The sequence below is a fragment of the Carlito syrichta genome, unplaced genomic scaffold (assembly GCF_000164805.1).
Source record: "Carlito syrichta isolate Samal-C Ts95f unplaced genomic scaffold, Tarsius_syrichta-2.0.1 Scaffold123285, whole genome shotgun sequence".
In the NCBI taxonomy this organism is placed as follows: Eukaryota; Metazoa; Chordata; class Mammalia; order Primates; family Tarsiidae; genus Carlito; species Carlito syrichta.
In genome coordinates, this window is record NW_007067381.1 from 253,390 (window position 1) to 272,370 (window position 18,981).

Below are 18,981 nucleotides of genomic sequence, written 5' to 3' on the forward strand. Positions count from 1 at the left end.
GCCGAGGTGGGTCTCGAACCCGTGGGCTCAGGCAATCCACTCACCTCAGCCTCCCAAAGCGTGGGATTACAGGCTGAGCCACCGAGCCCGGCTGATTGTCCAACCTTAAAGAACCCAAACTTGTGAAATGGGTTTAGACTTTCTATTTTTGTGTGTGACTTTACAGCATAGTTAAAAGCACCCAGACTTTGGACTTATACAGACCTGGGTTCCAATCCTAGATGTATCATTTAACAATTACATGCCTCCGGATAAGCTCCCTAACCTCTGAGTGCTATTCTCTTCATTTGTAAAATGTCAGAGAACCGCAGAACCCCTCCGGGTCGTCATGAAGTGTAAATGAGGGACCCTTGATTGGGTCTCAAGCATGCAGCCTGGCACTCAGTGAAGTGAGCTGTCCCTTGCTCAGACACAGCATGCTTGGGCGTAGCTCTGTCTCCTCTGTGTTCCTGCACCACTTTGCACACGTCACACCACCTTATTCTTGCTTGTGCATGTGTCTGTCTCCCCACCAGGTCACCTGCTTCTCTTGGTGTTCTAGAGCCTCACGTACAGGTGCTCAGAATATAGTCATTGGATAGAATCTTCTTTTTTTATTTCTTTGGCAGCAAAGTAGTTTTCAGGCAACATGTTCTTTAAAAGCTTGACAATTTTTGCTCCTTCCCTTCCTCCCCTCCCTCCTCATTCCTTTCTCTCCCACACGCTGAACTGATTCTTCAGTGGTGGATCCGGTGAGCATGTGTGGAAACGGCCCATCTTCGCAGCCTGGGTATAATGCTTCTCACTATCGTTTCATTCCGTCTACTAGTGAGAGCATCACTAAGAGTCCACCAAAAACCTTAGTCCCTTGATTCAACCCCAGAGAGAATTTTCAAACTGACCCTTCTTCTCTATCCTCATTGTGTTGGATGAACAAAAAGACAGGAGGCCCTAGTATGTGTTTGTGCCATACTGTAAAGTACTTCAACCTGGTCCCAACCCACATTCCCACTCTCATTTCCTGGAAAAAGATGTGTCCAACATCCAGCAGGTAGTTTGCTGCTCAGGAGTTCTTCGCAGTTGTCCATAAGTCCGTGCTTCTCCAGTGCTGTTCTCTTTGCCTAGAATATTCTGTCCCTGGAAAAGTTCTGCTCAACCTTTTTTGCCCAATATGAATGAAACTTAGTTGACTCTGGAAAAACAGCGACCCACTCCCTTCCAGTGCTCCCAGAGCCCGCTGTCTTGCCTCTGTCACTGCCCTTGTGGTGTGCTGTGGTAATCTGTTTTCACATCTGTCTCCTCCCCCTGGACTGTGAGATAGTGGAAGGCACAGAGAGCCCCCATTTACTGGTGCAGCCCCAGAGCCAGCACATAGTAGGTGTGCAGTGTTGGTTGGAGGAATAACTGGAGACTAGAAAAAAGTTTGTTTGTTCTTTTGCTCATGCCAAATAGCCTTTAGGCTGCTATGCTTTTGTGATTTAGTACAAAATGATAAAATTTAAAGGGGAAAATAACTTTCTTAACCTGTTGTGACATATTGCTTATTTCTGTTTTTATCTGCCATATGGCTTTCCATTCACAAACTGCTCTAGTGAGAATTACTTTTGCAGGTAATTTTCTAATGATTGTCTTGGGATAAACAAATTTATCAGACTTGTTTGGCTAATGTATTCAAGGAGGTTCACAAGGGAAAAGATTAATCATCTAAGAAGCAAGCCGGTGTCTGTCATTAGGCGGAAGGGTCCGGAGAGATGATCAGGGCTGAGCGGGTGGTTGCTATGACTGCAGATACCTTTCTCTCCCTTTGTGAGGTCAACGGCAGCTCCCAAACTGATTGGCTAAAATTAGATTATCCTGCTGACCAACCATGGGGAGTTAATTTCATCAGAAAGAGAAAAACGGTGGGAAATCCTGCCGTGATGCTACAAAGGAATTTTCTTTAGAAACCCACAGAGTCCAAGTTTGCTTTCATTATAATTAATATGTTCCTTCTAATAAAATAATTTAAGGAAAGCAGACAATAGCATTAGTCTATTATTTTGTATATCCATATAAGCTTTAATCTGGTTTGTCCTAAAACCAACTCTCGAAGTTAAAGTTACCTTTATTTTCCTGTAAATACCTCCGTCACCGAGGACTGTCATCATGTACGTGTTTATATAATTGGAGATAGGCTAATTGTGAAAAACACAAAAGGAGCTGGCACAATTAAAGGTATCTGCTTACGGCGCTCCTGCCCTAGGGAAATAGTGGGCACAGAAAACTTTAAGCAAAACCATTTACCCTTGAATTGAGAGCGTAGTTTTAATTGAATTTGAATGAAATCCTGCCTTCTAAAGGTTTCTTTTCCTAGAAGTCTTATACTACCTACCCTCTGGCTTTCCACCTGCTATATTCTTTGTTCTAGAAATTAATCACCACTGACCTGACTTATTGTATTTATTTCTGTGCAGGGAAAATACAGATTTAGTTCATCTTGGAAAAAAGGTTGCTGTCTATCTGCAGGCTCTTCTGAGTTGTCAAACTAGGTGAACGTAAAACACAAGAAAACCAGTCCAAGGTTTATTTGTTTTTTTAGCTCTTATGTGACTATAAGAAATAAAAAAAGAGCGAACATTGATTGAATTCTGGATACAGTGCAGACTTCTATCTGTATGATTGCCAAGTCAATATATTTTAAAAATCAAATTAACCTGTTGAGACACATTTGGTTGGGTGCCGAAGGGCTCACAAAGAGGGACTCAAGATACCTCTTTCCTGAAAGCCATTTTGGGGGATCAGGGATCAGTATGTATGTATAAATGGTGATGATGAACTCCAGGCAACATAAAACACTACCAAGCAATCATTTCAAATAAGAAGCACTATGGGAATTCCTAGGAGGAGAGAGAGAGAAGTACGGGAGAAAGATGAAGAGATCACTGTCACAATGTATGTAATATACATCACTGAGGACTGGGAAACAAAGACAAAATGCCATAGTTCCCTTACTCTCATGATAATCACCATATTAATCATATCTATTGTATACTCATTCTATTTCAGTCACAGCACTCAGTTACCTTCCCACAACACTCCTGTGAACTCAGTTATTTTGTTATTTTTATCATTATCATCGCATTGTAATTAATGTGAGAAAGTCGAGCTACGGAAATTAACCCATTTACATTCATACTGTTTACAAACCGGGGAGCCAGAATTCAAATCTAGTTCCCCTTGTTAGCATTTTTGCGCATGAGCATTTGCATCTTTTACATGGGTGTTATCACAATATTAAGTTGTTGTAACTTTTTCACTTGTTTTGCTGTTATACAAATTTAATAATCATTTTGATGGCTACGTAATATTTCACTGAGTGATTGTACCACCACTTACTTAATATTCTATTATTGATGAACTTTAATATTTTCAAACTTTGAAAACATTTTCTACATAAGACTGTTTTTTTTATGACCATACTAAGGTTATTTCATAGAGTTAATTTCTAAAAATGAATAGGTTATTGAAAAAGGATGTTGTCATATTCTCTCTTGTCAAGAATATGAGGGTTCTCAATTTACTATATTCCTGTCAGCTGGGAAGAGTCATTAAAAAAGTAAAAACAATAGCAAGAACCTGGAACCAACCATGCTGTCCATCAAAAGAGGACTGGATTAAAAAAATGTGGCACATCTACACGATGGAATACTATCGTGAACAAAATCATGAATTTCACAGCAACCTGGATGGAACTAGAGTCTATAATACTGAATGACCTCTCACAGAAACAAAGATCTGAGTATCACATGTTCTCACTCATATAGTGGACCTTGAACATCCATCGTAATACTATTAAAAAAAAGACTGACGGTGGGAAACCATGGGGGAGGAGGGGAAGGGAAGTGGGATTAACAGTAGTCAATACCTGTCTGGGAACGGGGAGACACCTCTTATCAACAAAGGTGCCTGAACAAAGCATATTTGTATACCTAACCCTAAACTGTACCCCACAATATCAAAATAAAAAATATTGATTAAAAAAAAGTAAAAACAAAATCAAAAAACAAATTTAAAACATTAATTGATAAGCAAAACTAGGCTTCTTGTTTTATGTTTTTTTGGTCACTAATTGATTTATTAAAAATATATTTATGGAACACATATTTTTCTCGGAATAGATTAGTGGGCAGAATAGGTAAGTGATGTGCTATGTGTTTACTGATTGTGTTCAAATAGTTTTATTAAAATATCACCAAGACTATATGTGGAAGGAAGACTGAGGAGGGACAGATTTGAGGGGGAGAGACTAGGTTCAGATGCTATCTTAATAGACTGGCTAGATAATTATTCAGTGCCAAACCATTTTAAAGGGGCACAATGAGGCTCACAAAAAATGTAGTATTACAAGTTCTATAAGTTATCTTGATCTTGTAGTGGAATTTCCTTCTAATGAAGTTATTAAAAGTCTCTATACCAGGCTGTTGAATGTGTTAAGAACTTGGTAGGTACATGTGAGAGATTTCTAGAGTTCATCTTTTCATACATTTCTTTCTCTTCCTAACTCTTAATACTGTGGCTGTTGGTAGTAGCGCTGTACAGCTTCACAGTTCACATTCAAAAATGTGCTTTTGGATTTTGTGTTTTTACTTTTCAAGTAGGAGGGAGGTGGTTGTGGTGACAGATGTCAAAATTTGAGTTTTGGTGGCATAAGAATAAAACTAAGATAGCTTTGTCTATGGTTCCCTAGGGTGGGAGGAGAGAGGTGGCCATCCAGCCTCTCACTTCTTGCTACAGCACCTAGTCAGAGAGTGTTCTAGCATGTGGCTATCACACAGTTAAGGGCAATTTAAAAGTGGTTGTACGGTCCCACAGTTAATTTCTGACATTTTAGAGAGTAGGTTGTATTGAAACTAGGCATGGTCTGTTTCTACAGACTGTAATTTGAGACAAAAATAGCTTGCAAAACAGATTTGTTTGTCCTAAGGTCATGCATGCTAGGCTGTTTAGCTCAGTACCTAGCACAAAGTAAATGCTCCATAAATATTTCTTACTGTTGTTATTCATATTTTTATTATTCAATTTGCTGAAGTGTGAGTTTTCCCCCCTCATATTCCAAAGGTACCTCGTAGCTAAAGGGAGAAAGGAATAGAATCACAAATGAAAGAGAAGGCAAGATCAAGGGGGGAGCTATTTTTAGGACGGTGCTGGGGCTCTGAAGTGCAGAAGAAGCAGGAAGAATAAAGAGGCTGACGATGAGGGCAGAGGGGAGATCAACGGTTAACGGTGTGGAGTTGCGGGAGCAGGTGGAGGGTCCTGGGCAGAAAGAACAGTTCAGTGGAAAAACGAAAGAAACATTAGCAAGCCGGGCTCTGAAATCATGGGGAGAGTTAGCCTGCCTTAGCCCCGTTCTGCTTCTAAAGCCATGAGGAGCGCATGGTCATGCTCACTGCCTGTGGCAGGCCAGCCCGTGTGGGCTGCTGCAGATGAGAACGAATGTGGCCCTATTGCCAGAGAGAAATGCAAGACAGAAGCAAGCGTGGGGATGATGTGTTGATGGGCCGCTATTCTATTTCTTTGAAAGCAAGACTGATAGCTAAATGCTGAGATTGCACAGACTGGGCCACGGGCAGGCACAAGAAGCCAATGGAAAGGTCCAACCAAGATTTGGATCCTGGTCTGACAAAGTGGCAAGGACTGAAGGGATTGAATTTCTGCTGAGCGTTTCCCAGGGGGTATCATTTCTGTCTTCCTCTGGGAAGGTGGCTTCATTTTATCTTAGCTGCGGAGGGAGAGGAGGCAGTACAGAGAGAGAGAGTGTGTGTGTATGTGTGTGTGTGGGGTTTTGTGCTGCTGAGAGAAGTGGCAGATATCTTCTTAAATGTGTGATGTGGGGAATGCCAACGGGGTCTCTCCCTCGTGGATACTCAACCTACCAATTTAATTTGATTGTTTTTCCAAATTCCATATCTGGATCCATTCCTTTTCTTAAGATTTTGTCTCGTATTAAAACATAACTGATTAAGTCTTATCAGTCATTTACCCACTACTTATTTCCCTGCTAAGTAGTTTTGCTGTGCAGGAAGTCAGGGGAAAAGATGGGAAGGAAAAGACTCTGAAAAAGGAGCCTAGACACTATTTAGATCTTGCCTGTTTAACAACGTAAGCTGCTTCTACTCAGTCGCTAGGGAGATCTCTTCAAGGCCAAATCTGGTCACGTCATTTTCCTGCTTACATACTTCCGTGATCCCCATCACGTTCAGGGTCAAAGACACATTTGGCATGGCATGCAAGGTCTTTCGCCACCTGCCTCTTGTCGATCTTTAGAGCTTCTTCTCTTTCAGCCTTGGCTTTTTCGACCACAGCCCCAGTTAACTTCTTGCAGCATCTCAAGTGAGTAATGTATTCTCACCTCTGGACGTTTGTACATGGCATATCTCTGCTTGGTTTATTTTCCCTATTGTCTGTAGATCTGAGCTCAGTCATCAATTATTGCCCTGTGTACCCTTGGCCATCTTTCCTAGTTTGAGCTCTGAGAGACATCCTGTGGGCTTCCTAAGGTATTTGTGCTTATTTTGATCCAAGCAGAAGTTCCTCAGCACTGCAACTACCCTTACGTTGGTTGTTGTTGTTGTAACTTCCATCTTCTAATAGACTATAAGCTCATGTAGGTAACAACTCTTTTTTTTTTGGTCTTTTTATCTCTAGAGCACAATAGGGGCTCAGAATATGTTTTAGAGTAATAAATGATGGCCTGTCCTTCATCTTAAGGGATAAATTAGCAGTCAACTGATTAGAAAGAAATACTGGGTAAAAGGAAGTGAAAATTGATATAAAATCACCATCTGAATTAGTAGACCCTGAGTCTTCAAAATGTGACTATTTATTTACTGAGTTGGAGTCTCACTCTGTCACCCAGACTGGAGTACAGTGGCACACTTACGGCCACTGCAGCCTCGACCTACTGGGCCCAGGTGCTCCTTTTGCCTCAGCCTTCCAAGTAGCTGGAACTACAAGCGTGCGCCACCATGCCAAGCTAATTTTTTGATTTATTGTAGAGATGAGTTCTCACCAATTTGCCCGGGTGGGTCTTGAACCCGTGGGCTCAGGGAACAGCCTGATTTCTTTATTTCTTTGTGGTCATCTAAGGAATAAGAAGGGAATGGAGGGAAAATGTGGGTACTCCTTATCTGGCTTGGCACAGACGCGACTGAATGAGTCACTCTGGCTTCTGGTTCAGGATTTTTGACTTTGATATCTGGGTTTGAATTGGGCATGCTTGCTTTTACATATAGGCCAAGGCCATGGAGATATATGCACAAGTAGATGTCCCTAAGTCACTTATAGTAAGGTTTATTATATACACGTGCTGAGAGTTGGAATAAACTTCTGCCTTGGATATGAGAGTGGTATGAATTTGAGTAGCACAACATTGTTTCCATGTAGGACCATGGGAGCTGTCCATGTCACAACTTTCTAGCCAGATTTTCCTAAGTATATTCTCCTTGATTTTTTTGAGAGTTGATGGATAGTTCCCCAGACTAAGGTGCAACTGATTTTGCTTCCAGTTGAAAGTAGGCAAGCTAAGGCCCCAAGTCTCTTTAAATAGCAATATCACAGCTTCTATGAACCCCCAAAAAGGCTCATATTATTTTGATACTAGGATAGGATGTTTTTCTTTTTCTTTATTTTTTTTTTTTGAATTGGAGTCTCACTCTGTTGCCCAGACTGGAGTGCAGTGGCCACTCCCGGCCACCGCAGCCTCGACCTGCTGGGCTCCAGCGATCCTTCCGCCTCAGCCTTCCGAGTAGCTGGAATTATAGGTGCGCGCTACCATGCCCGGCTAATTTTTTTTTTTTTGATTTATTGTAGAGATGAGGTCTTGCCTGACCAGGCGGGTCTTGAACCCGCGGGCTCAAGCAATCCATTCACCTCAGCCTCCCAAAGGCGTGGGATTACAGGCTGAGCCACCGAGCCTGGCAGGATGTTTTTCTTAAAGTCATATAATATTAGTGACATCTGTCTGTATTGTGAGTGTGTGTGTGTGTGTGTGTGTGTGTGTGTGTGTGTGTGTGTGTGTGATTTATGTGACCCGAGTGGTGGCTAGGATACCTGCTGTAGTTTACAGAAATGTCAGGGTAGGATTGAGTTGACATATAGTCCCCGCTGCACTGCTTGATTTGGAATCATGGCTTCATACTAGTCTTATGAATCTTGACACATAACAGTCATTCCTTGGTATCTTCAGTAGATTGGTTCCAAGACTTCCAGCAGATATCAAAATCTGTGGATGTTCTAGTTCCTGATACAAAGTGGAGTATTTACATATAATCTGTGCATATCCTCCCATATGCCTTAAGTCATCTTTGGATTACTTATAATGCCTAATGCAATGTGAAATATAGTTGTTATACTGTATCATTTTTTACTTGTATTATTTTTATTGTTGTCTTGCTATTTCATTCATTTATTGATTTCGAGTATTTTCAATCCACGATTGGTCGAATCCTTGGATATAGTACCCGCAGAAATGGAGGGCCCACTGAATTGAACATTTCTGTCATTTGTGTTGTCACCTGCAAATGGACTGATGGCAATGGAGTACCTTCATGGAATTTTTTGAAAAGCAAATGAGTTAATATTTATAAAGTGCTTAGACCAGAACTTGGTATGTAGTAAATATTTAGTATATGTTAGTAATTATTATTATTGAGCCGCTGCAGCTGATACTGAGAGTGTCTGGCAGGTGAGGAATAGTGGTGTTGATGAATTCTGGGTTGGGGCATAGCGTTGAGAATATGTGCCTGCTCTTGCCTCTGTTCTCACATGATCAGGGAAGCCAGGAGAGAGAACTCCTAGATTAGGCTACTTGAGATGTCCCGTGCAAAAGAGCACGTCCTGGGAGGTGAACACAGACTGTGGAAAGAAGCATTGCCAAGCAGCCGAGTACTTTTCAGGATAGTGTAGGCATGGATGAGTCAAAACCCAGGTGCTGGTACCACCATTGTGAGGCAGAGAGTTTCAGTGGAAACTAACAAGAAAAGACAGATTCTCAGGTATGCAGAAACTGTGCAACTCACATCTCAGACGAAAGGCTAGTTCTGTCCTGTATGAAGAACTCTATAAGACACCTAAATGAGCCCAACACCCCATAAAAAGTGAGCAAAAGATAGAAATAGACAGTTTGCAGAAAAAGTAGGAAAGGCTTTTAAGCACATGAAAAGCTACTCAGCTCCACTTATAACAGGAAAAATGAAAATTACAACTACAGTGAGATCCCATTTTTACCTATCAGATTGGCAAGTGTAAAAGAGTTTGATAACATGGAGAAATGGCTCTCTACCAATTGGTACACTTTTATACAGAGAAATCTGTTAACATTTATCCAAATTAAAAATTCATATACCTTTTGACCTAGCAGTTCGACTGGAAGCAAAATATCCCATGTATATACTCTCAAATGTGTGAAATGACCCATGAAAAGGTGATTTACTGGGGGAATTGTTTGTAAGAGAAAAGTTTTCAGAACATCCTGAGAGCCCACCAGTAGGTCTGGCTAAACAAATAAGGATGTGTCAACTGAATGCTGCTATAAACAAGAATGAGTAAGCACTTCAAAACAAAGTGCAGAAAATCATGTCTAGTGGGCTACTCACTATTTGAGTTTTAAAAAGGGAAAAGATATATAAGTACTTATATCTTATGTATATGCTCGTGCATAAATAGATAAGTTGAGTATACTATGTGAAATGCTTGAGAACAGAAGTGTTTCAGATTGTTTATTTTGAATTTTTGAATACTTGCATTATATTTACTGACTTATTATCCCTAATCTGAAGATCTGAAATCTGGAATGTTCCAACGAGCATTTGAGAATTATGTTAGTGCTCAGAAAGTTTTGGATTTTGGATATGCAGATTTGAGATGCTCAACCTATACATTATTTGCTGGTGGGAAGAAAATTGAAGCTTAGGAGATAAGTGAGAAAGAAATCTACTTCATATCATTTTGTAGTGGTTGAATTTTAAATCATATTAATTCATTATCTAGTCAACCTTTTCCAAAAATATAGACGGCAGCTTGCTCTGTAAATATAGCCATGGAGTTTAAGGTGAAAAGTGTATTTTGAAATACTGATTAATGCAATTACTTAATCCCATACCATCTTCCTCTGTTTCTTCTCTCTCTCTCTTTTTGAGTCAAGTTCTCACTCTGTTGCCTAGCTGGAATCCAGTGGCTTGACTTCCTGGACTCAGGTGATCCTTTGGTCTCAGCCTCCCGAGTAGCTGGAACTACAGGTGTATGCTACCATGCCCAAATATTTTTTTGATTTTTGTAGAGATGAGTTCTCACTATGTTGCCCAGACTGATCTTGAACTCCTGGGCTCAAGCAATCTTCCCACTTCTTAAGGTGCTGGGATTACCACACCCAGTCTCCTGTTTCTTTTGACATCCACCAATATTTGAATAAACTTGACGCCCAGGAAGATACCATGGATTTATCCTATAGCTCCCTGCATCCTTAGTGTCCAGATCAAGTATGAACATGCACCTGCCCTAGTGTGAGACGGTTTCAGTGGCATGAGTAAGGTTTTTTGTTTTTGTTTTTTTTTTGAGTTGGAGTCTCACTCTGTCGCCCAGACTGGAGTGCAGCGGCAGCTTCTGGCCACCACAGCCTCGATCCGCTGAGCTCCGGCGATCCTTCCCCCTCAACCTTCCAAGTAGCTGGGACTACAGTCGTGCGCTACCACACCCGGCTAAATTTTAATTTATTGTAGAGATGAGGTCTCGCCAAGTTGCCCAGGCGGGTCTCGAACCACGGGTTCAGGCAATCCGCTCACCTCATCCTCCCAAAGCGCGAGATTACAGGCTGAGCCACCGAGCCTGGCAGATAAGGTTTTAGGGAAGGCAGAGCTGAGGGTGAATTCTGTTTGTATTACTTATTGGCTACATTCACTTAATTGAGTTGCCTAACTTCTCTAAACCTTGGTTTCTTGATCTGTAAAATGGAAATCATAACTGTATACCGTAGCATCATAAAATTGACTTTGGCTACCCTGATGTACCATATGATTTCAAGTATTTAAGGATCAAACTCATGAATAAAACAGCTTTCTGAATCAGCATCCCAGCTGGGCCTCTATCAGAGTCATGGGTAGAGCTCATCAAACTTACCTCTGTCCCTTTTTCACCAAGTCCCTTGGAAATGACTTCAGCCTACTGTTTTCTGGTTCCAGCCGTTGATTCCAGCTGTCTCTTCCTGGTTAGCAAATTCTCTCTCTAAAGTACACTCAACTCAGTGCCAAGAACGCACCCTTTTCTCCCTTTTTTTCTAAAGCCTCTGGAAGCCTTTTGGACAGTTATTTTCTCATGATTGAGAGAAAGGGAGTTCTTTTAATAACGGGGCTTGGGAGTCAATCTATGGTGTTGGGATCCCCAGGGACCTGGTGGCAGTTACACTCGCCTTGGGGGAATTTTTGCCCAGTGATCAGGGGTGTGTTAGTCTCTTCTGTCTCCCCTTCCTCTTACTTCAGCTACCACTTACCTGTGGCAAATTTTAGACCCCTGTGCTAACTGTTGCTGGATCAGAGCTTGACTTGGTGTGATTTACAACCAAATGTACATAATATGCATCTGTGTCTTCAAACTGTCACTTAAACAACTACTGGGACCTGTTACCAAGTGACATCAAAGGCCCTGAGGTGATTGTTTCACGGTCAGTCAAAAAATAATAAAAGCCTTGGGTTTATGTGTTCATGTACTTTAATGGGAGAAAACTTCATATGTGGTTAATAACTGAGTTGCTACGATGAGATCGGATGCTTTTTGAACAAGTTTTTCTTTCATGTCCAAGATTAATCACTTTCAAGGCAGAGGGAAAGCAGAAGTGGGAAAAAAATTCCAGACCGTGGTAGGCTAGATTTCCCCCAGATATTATTGCTGCTTCTGTCTCTACAGCCGAACATAACAGCTGGTGAGTAGGGAGAAACTGGAGAAAGACCTTTTTTGCCTTTAATCCAGTATGCTGTTTTCTCGTGTCCGTTTTACTGTAATTCTCGGCGGCCATGGGACAAAAGCTGTTGACTGATACATGCAATTACCTCCTCTAATATTGCTCTCAACTGTCGGCCCTGACTGACAAAAGTGGATGAGGTTTAGTTAAGGTCTGGGAAAACACTCTTTTAATAAAAGCCATTCTCATCTCTATGATCACTCCCTCCCTCAGACCTTTTCATCTGTTTTCTGGAAAGATAAGGTCTGGTGATGGAAAGTTAAAAAGTGGTGCTGAACTTGGACATGAGCGACGCCACCATTTACCTCACGAAAATTCTCCACAGTGTGTGTGTGTGCAATTTGCATTTGAAATGAGGGAAATCAGTTTGGGTCGTTGGGCAGGGTTTTCCCAGAAAGAATAAGAGGCTATTTTAGAAAGTTAGACCGGATCCTTATTGGTTTCAGCCCTCAATTGGTTTTTTGTAGACGGAGGAAAGCCTTGAGGAGCTCCCCTCCCCCCGGTCCTTCCATGGATTGCTGGACCCTGATGCTCCCATTCCTCATGAAGGCTGTGGACAGCAAAACTGTGTTCAGTGAACGTAGATGGAAACATCCTTCCCATGGAGGAGGGACTGTGGGTTGCAGTCTCCCAGAATACTGCAGTGAGGAGGCTGAAATCCCAGAGCAGAGTCTTCTGGGCAGTACTTGCTGAAGGGGGTGTATCTGGTAGGAATTGCAATGGAGAAGAATCCAGAGTTCACACAGCATGAGGACATGATTAATCAGTGAGGACGACACCCTGTTTACAAGGGTGTTTGGAAGACTGTGGTTTGGAAGACTGAGATGGAAACGATGGGAAGATATTCTTATGAAAACCAAATTTTTACTCTGTGTGGATTGGATTGTGGCCCTGCCTAGTGAGAGGCCTGCTGGTGGCTGTGGAGGCAAACTCGACCATGGCACAGATTGAAACCAAGGCTTTAAGAGGACGGAGTAGGCTGGGCTCGATGGCTCAGCCTGTAATCCCAGCACTTTGGGAGGCGAGTGGATTGCCTGAGCCCGCGGATTCGAGACCCGCCCAGGCAACTTGGCGAGATCCTGCCTCTACAGTAAATCAAAAATTAGCCGGGCGTGGTAGCGCGCGCCTGTAGTTCCGGCTACTTGGGAGGCTGAGGCAGAAGGATCGCCGGAGACCAGCAGGTTGAGGCTGCGGTGGCCGGGAGCGTGCCACTGCACTCCAGTGCACTCTGGGCAACAAGAGTGAGACTCCAACTCAAAAAAAGAAAAAAAAAGAGGACGGAGTGGCACTTAGCAGGGCGTCCTCATGAACGCCTTTGATTTGTGTATGTGTGGGAAGGGGACTGGGCTGAAGAGGGAGCTAATTCATTCGGGTCAGAAGGAACTCTGCTCCCTTATCCCCAGTCAGGTAGCTTTTCCTATCAGTTCTCCCTCGCGTTAGCACTCAATTTTTATCATACAATATGTAATGTGATAAGGCCTACACACTATTCATAGTAGCAACAGCATCGCAAGGTTATTCCTATGCAGTTTTAATAAAGAACAAAGGGCCAAGCTACTGATGTAGTGAAATTATCTAGGATTTTAGAGTTAGGACAAAGTGAATTCCTCTTTCGAGTGTCTGCAGACTTCACTCAGAAAGACCTCTCTTAGCGATAAGCCTGCCTTCTGCCTCCACCCCTCCCCCTCTCAGATGGAGACTGTACATCAAAGTAACACCTGTTTGCTTTCTGCAGGGGTCTCAGAGCATGTCAGCTGGGGTCAGATGGGAACAGGAGTCTGACTCAACATGCATTTCTTGCACTCCTGTTTCGTGCCAAGAAATGCACTGAGATCTGGGAATGTCCACCATAGCAGAGGAACAGACTCAGGTTCAGGAAGGCTCCCTGCCTAGGAAGAGAGACTGGATTTCAGCATTAATGGCAAAATGCTACTTGGGAGGTGAGTACCATGAGTCCCTAGAGGAGGGATTGTAGCCTGAACAGATCAGGGATGGTTTTCTGGAAGAAGCAGAGGCGGCCCCGGTGGAACCTTAAAGTATCCATGAGAAATGAAATATCAGTATCTTCAACTCAGCACGTGGAATGGCCACTGATTGATTCTGGAAGGGGTGAAGTATAAAGGAGTGTGTGTGTGTGTGTGTGTGTGTGTGTGTGTGTGTGTCCCTGCTCGGGGTTTCAAAAGAGATAGGAAAGAGCAAAAGTTTAGCTCTTCGCATTCTCCAAGACGTTAGCTCCACCTGGCCCCAGAGAAAGGGAAGCAAAGGGCAAGTTGGCAGCCAATAGAGAAAATCAAAGCGGCGGCTGCATTGGAGCCTGGTGGCTTTCTTCCCTGGACTATCCATCCTTCCTACTCTGTTGCTGACTTACCCTTCTGTGGTTCAGTGCTTCCTGCAAGGCATGCTGGATTTAACTGAGTGACTCTTTACCCGGCATGCTGTACCAGTACACAAAGGTCACTGCACTACATGCAAGAGACAGTAAAAACTTAAATGAGGCTCAATCATTCCTAAGGGGCCTAAGCCCCAGTAATGTAGGCATATATGTACACAAATAATGGCAAGATGGAGCAGGTCAACAGCAACAGGAGCAGGGCGCCGTGGGGACATGGAAGAAGAAGGTGATGGCCGGGCTCAGACTTCAGAGGACCTCGCCTCCTTTCTCTGTGCTAATAGCCAATGATTACACTGTGCATTCCTCATGGCAGGCATGGCTCTAGCAGCACATTCAGTCATCACACAACACTCTGAGGTGAGTCTTGATGAGGAAACTGAGGCAGAGAGAAGTGCCCAAAGCTACACACTTGAAGCCAGAATTGAGGCCTGGGACACCTGGCTCCCACATCCATGTCCTTCTGTAATAATTACCTACCTTTCAATGGTGAACAAGCTTCATTCTGATCTCTCCTTGAGGGAAAGCAACTGTCTGAGCTCATGGCGTGACTTGGTCTCTGGGGAGGAGAAGGCAGGGAAACTTCTAGAAAAAGCACACTGAGAAGAAGAATTTGTTTAGAGCTGTAGAATCCTGCCCCACCATTCACTCTGCCACACACATTTCCACATGTACTTACATAACGCGCACACACACACATACACACACACACATATTTTCCCTTTGTCCCATGGGTCCCAACTCTGCCTTTCTGTCAAAATCATCAAGAACTTTAAATGAAATACAGATACTGAAAGCCCTTCTTAGATATACTAAATTATAATCTCTAGGAGCAGGTCTTGGTCATCTAAATTTTTCCATCAAAAATTATAAATGTCATACATGCTTAAAGTCAAAATATAGATAGTACAGAAAAGAAAGTTTTTCTACTTCTCCCACCTACCCCTTAGTGCTTGTCCCCAAGGGCAAACACTTTAAACAGTTATTTGCGAGCCGGACTCAGTGGCTCAGCCTGTAATCCCACGCCTTTGGGAGGCTGAGGTGAGTGGATTGCCTGAGCCTGTGGGTTCGAGACCCGCCTGGGCAACTTGGCGAGACTTCATCTCTACAATAAATCAAAAAATTAGCCGGGCGTGGTAGCGCGCGCCTGTAGTTCCAGCTACTTGGAAGGCCGAGGTGGAAGGATCGCCAGAGCCCAGCAGGTCGAGGCTGAGGTGGCCGGGAGTGGCTATTGCACTCCAGTCTGGGTGACAGAGTGAGACTCCAACTCAAAAAAAATAAAAATAAAAATAATAATTATTTGCGATCTTTCCAGAAAACAGTGCACCTATATATCCATCTATGTTTTCATCAACCTCTGTAGGTGATTATGATGAATAGTCAAGAGAATCTGTGGCATGGGTCCTGTTCTGTCTACCTCAGAAGTGCATCTCTTATGAGAGAGCAGGGCACAAATGGGGGGCTTGGGCGGTGGGGAGTTTCTGAGTACACAAGGTAGATGGCAGAGCAAGCCAGAGCCCAGAGAGGACCTACTCAGTGCAGCAGTCTCTTCAGAGTGAAAAAGGAAACCCAGGAGTGGTGGTGTGCACCTGTGGTCCCAGTCGCTCAGGAGGCTGAGGTGGGAAGATCACTTGAGTCCAGGAGTTTGAGGCTAGCCTGGGCAACATTGTAAGGAATAAAAAAAGGAAAGTGGAAAAACAAGGAGTTAAAAAAATGGTGACATTTCCTCTAATATACGTCAAGTACATAACAGCTAACAAAGACACAGTGGCAAGAAATAGTCAGACTTGAGTGAGGATCAATAAGGAAATACTTTCCGGGGGGGCTTGAGAAATCTCAAAAAATGAGAGTATTTGGAGTGGCAAGAATGGCATGATTTAAAAGTTTGTTCAAGTCGGCCTCGGTGGCTCAGCCTGTAATCCCGCGCCCTTGGGAGGCTGAGGTGAGTGGATTGCCTGAGCCTGCGGGTTCGAGACCCGCCTGGGCAGCGAGACCTCGTCTCTACAATAAGTCAAACATGAGCCGGGCGTGGTAGCACGCGCCTGCAGTTCCAGCTACTCGGAAGGCTGAGGCGGAAGGATCGCCGGAGCCCAGCGGGTCGAGGCTGCGGTGGCCGGGAGCGGCCACTGCACTCCAGTCTGGGCGACAGAGTGAGACTCCAACTCAAAAAATAAAGATAAAAAAAAAAAGTTTGTTCATCCATTTATTCCAGGTAGCTTTTTCTCTTCAGTACTTTGTGAGGCAATGGCAAGAGCATTCACACTGGCGTCAGCCTGCTCGGCTTACGGGTGTGTTGTTGAATACAGCATAGCTGTGGTGACTGGCATCTTCAAGGCACTGCAGAGAGAATGGCAAAGAAGAGGGTCTAAGAGAGGCAGGCAGAAACCCAAGTGCAGGGTGACGAATGCTTTCCTCAAGGTGGATAGGACAAGGTGGGTGGAAGGGTAGAGTAGGGCTAGAAACTGGAAGTTCTTTTGAGAATGGAAGCAAGACCTCATTAGACAGAGTTTTGAGAGAAGTTTTGTCTTTGGTCACCAGATTCTGGAAGGGGACCAACATGATCTGTCACAGACAAAATGTGGAGACATTTAAAGTTTTGTTGACTTTGGCAAACACTTGGTTAGAGTTCTGGTCTGTTTGCTTTCTTGAGTCTCCATGGAAAAGCAAGGGGCGTGCCTGCACACCTCTTTTTGATGGTCCTTTCTCTCTGAAATTCAGGTGAAGTTAGAATTCTAAGGCGTACTTGAGTTTTATTGCTTTCAGGACTTAAAATTCTTTTCTGTCTTCCTAATCATACATTTTCATTTTCTGAAAACATGTCCCTGGAAATAATCATTATTCACTTAAATATTTTTTTTTCAAATACAAAGTCACATTTATTTTCAATAAGAAAAACAATATAATAAAGTAGAATCAATCCACTGATTTTTAAATGGAACACAATCCTTAGTACAAACTATATTCAGTAAATAAAACACACTACTCTTAACAGAGTGAAATTGTTCTTGAGATTCTCTAGGGTCGTGTGTGTTTCAAACAAAACTGAGTGATAGGTAGAGAAACAAGCTAGAAACATGACTGAGAAGGGCTCAAAGAAAAGAAGAGCCAAGGAACAGGGTTCCCAGATACTAAGTTAGCAAAATGAATGAATATGGGATTTTCAAAAGAGTCTAGAAATCAGAGCTCACTGGGGGAGTACAAGGGTTTAAGATAATCCATATTCAAGGACTTGTAATTAAATCTTCTCATGTTTGGATTCTTGATTTGGAATCTAGTGTAGTCTAGAGGCGCTTCTGCCAAAGGACAGGAGATTCTTTATTTATGCTGCCTAAAAAGACCTATGCCTCATCATTTTCTTCCTTTGAGTCTGTCACTAGCTCTTGTCACCAATATAGCAAAGGTTCCATTTGAGCGAAGTATGACTACATGTGGACAAACTCCTCTCTGGTTTAGGATTTTCCTTTGACTGACACATTGATACTTGCTAGGAATAGCTCTAAATATCTCCAATTTCTTTTATTTTTATCTTCCTATACAACTCTGCTTGGCTACAGAATCTAGGACTCTCGGAGTAACGGCAGCATTGGTCAAAAGATAAGTGTCGGTTTTGATGTTCTAACGTGGGATGGTAACAATCTTTTTTTTTTTTTTAAACCACCTCATCTGCCATAACTTTTTTCTCTTCTCGTTATCTTGCCAGTTATTTCTTTCGAAATTCAATTCTCCGAGCTTCATTCTGAGCACCAAATTTTTGGACCAGAGCATCTCTGGTATCCTTATCATCTTTTTTGCAAATCTATGTCATCTTGTGGGGACCCAATGGGGTATCCATCAGCTCTCTGACCAGATGCTAAAAAGGAGGACGTGGCCTCCAGCTCACCACTATTTTTTTTAGGAAGGCTTGTGTAACAGTCGATAGATCCAAGCTAAATGTTTCCATCAGCTGCCGGATGATCTTAATGGCAGCTCCCAGCTCTTGTGGAGAAACTTCTTCTTCTTCTTCGCCCGGCCGTGTTTCTGAATCTTCCTTAGGTGTAGGGGATCATCAACAACACACTGTTACGTGTATTTCAAAATCCCGGCTCTCCTCCACCGCAACTTCCTCAACTCCCGGGTGGCATGTATAAGCATCCTTTTTGTAATTTTATTTTGAAGATGTGGGGTACAACTCGGGGTCAGGTATACAAATGCTCGTTATGCAGGTACCCTTGTTGGAGAGGTGTGCCCCCTCCCTCGGCGGTTTCCCATACTGCCAATCTCCCCCCCACCCCCCGCCCCCCTCCCCGCGATTTCCCTCAACTGCCAATCCCACCCCTCCTCTCCTGGCAGTTTCTCTCAACTGCCAATCCCACGCCCCCTCCCCCGTCAGTTGCCCTCTTTATCAGCATCTTTTCTTCTTTACTGCCGCTTCTCCTTGATCTCTCCCTGCGCGTATGCTTCTTGGGGCAGATCTGGAGTCCCCTTATTCCGCGGTTCCCCGCCAGCAGCAGCCTCGGGGTCTCGCCTCTGGGAAGCGGCGCTCACCCGGGCGTCCCCCGACAGGGACGAAGGCTCTTGGCCCCGCGGATCGGGCCCCTCGGCGCCCTCGGCCGCAGCCCCGGCCTCGTCCCTGGCCTCGGGTCGG

General features: G+C 43.5%; 1 pseudogene; it reads right to left on the minus strand.

The window, feature by feature from the left end:
- Positions 1 to 18,057: 18,057 nt before the first annotated feature.
- Positions 18,058 to 18,981, minus strand: part of LOC103249649 — a 2,356-nt pseudogene continuing 1,432 nt past the window's right edge.